The sequence below is a fragment of the Cynara cardunculus genome (assembly GCF_001531365.2).
Source record: "Cynara cardunculus var. scolymus isolate 2C chromosome LG 16, CcrdV1, whole genome shotgun sequence".
NCBI lineage: Eukaryota > Viridiplantae > Streptophyta > Magnoliopsida > Asterales > Asteraceae > Cynara > Cynara cardunculus.
In genome coordinates, this window is record NC_037543.1 from 1,361,154 (window position 1) to 1,362,809 (window position 1,656).

Sequence of the window (1,656 nt, forward strand, 5' to 3'; positions counted from 1 at the left end):
TAAGGTGAGAAACGTTAAAAGAGATATTCACCCTTAAATGCAAATTAGGATGAGATGCACCAAGATACACATGATTGATCGTTATATCAAGCGCGATTTCTGGGTGGGTTTGAGATTAAAGTTGATCAATGGTCCGGATCTCTTATTATGCTTCTCACTTTAACTCTCATTCTCAAACGATCATTTACATATATATATATATATATATATATATATATATATATATATAATCACATATTTAATATGTTAAAAAAATTGTATGCAATAGAACCCATTTTTTTATTTTCAAACCAGCAATCAATTATTACCCACTAATGAAATGAAGGGTGGATATTATACGTGTTGGAGTCAATTAGTTCTCAAAATGCGAAAGAAACATGCACTGTTTCTTGGACCTCAAGTAAGGGTAGAAATGTCAATTTATGGTATATATCTTATCACAAAAACCTAATTGGAAAGAAAAGCATGCTTGCTTCCATTAGTGTTTTAACTTTTTTACATATAAAGTTATGCTTCTAGAAGTCGTACCAATCAGAATATAGTAAGTGGATTGACTAAAATGCCCTTTGTTTTATCATCTCATTCAACGGTTAAGACTTATTTGGAATAAATATAAAATTGTTTTTTTTTATTTTAAAAACATATATTAATTTGTTTTTTAGTGATAAATAAAAGTTTACTTTTTTGATTATTGCTTCTTGTGTCTTTTGAAAAAGGGTATTTCAGTAAATAAAATATTTTTTGAAAAAATTTGACAGAGTGGTTATTAATTACCTTCGTAATAAAATTGACTGAAATAGCTAATCTCATAATTCCATTTCACTTTATTACCACCTATTTATTGCAGTTCCCAAAATAGTCGGTCTTTATGTAGATGACTTGCATATTTGTGTAAAATCGATTTTCTGGAAAGAAAATATATATTTTTACATGTATGCGGAAGGAATCTAGGTGGGTCTGTGAGTCGACATGCATGTACACAGATGGATTGAGTCATGCACACAGATGGCTTCATACAGTCGGCATGCATAAGGAATCTAGGTGGGTCTGTGAGTCGGCATGCATGTTGAGTCATGTACAGAGATGGCTTTTGGGAGTCGGCATGCATGTTGAGTCATGAAGTCCACTTAAGTTATATATTATGTAACAAATTATGTGTTAAAAACACAAGAATTATTGGACACTAAAAGTAGTGGAGATGGTGAATATGATTGGAAATTGAGGGGTATCTTATTCTTGTGACATTGGAAGCATGCAATTAGGGCGCGTTTGGTTTGAGGGATTTGGAGGGATTTGGATTTGAAATCCATTCCAATCCTACGTTTGGTTTGTAGAAATGGTCGGATTTCAAATCCCGGGATTCATTTGAAATCCCATCAACACTGGATTTGAGAATCCTTCACCCTTACACGGGATTTGAAATCCATTCCCGTGGATTTYATCGCTTCCTCCTTCTCATCGCTTCCTCCCTCTCATCGCTTCCTCCTTCTCATCGTCTTCTCCTTCTCACCGCCGTCTCCTCCGTCTTCGTCTTCGTGCTCACGGCCTTCGTCTCATCGCCGTCGCCCTTCGTCTTCGTGCTCACAATCAACAGTCGCCGTCGCCCTTCGTCTTCATGCTCACCGTCAACAGTCGCCCTTCGTCTTCGTGCTCACA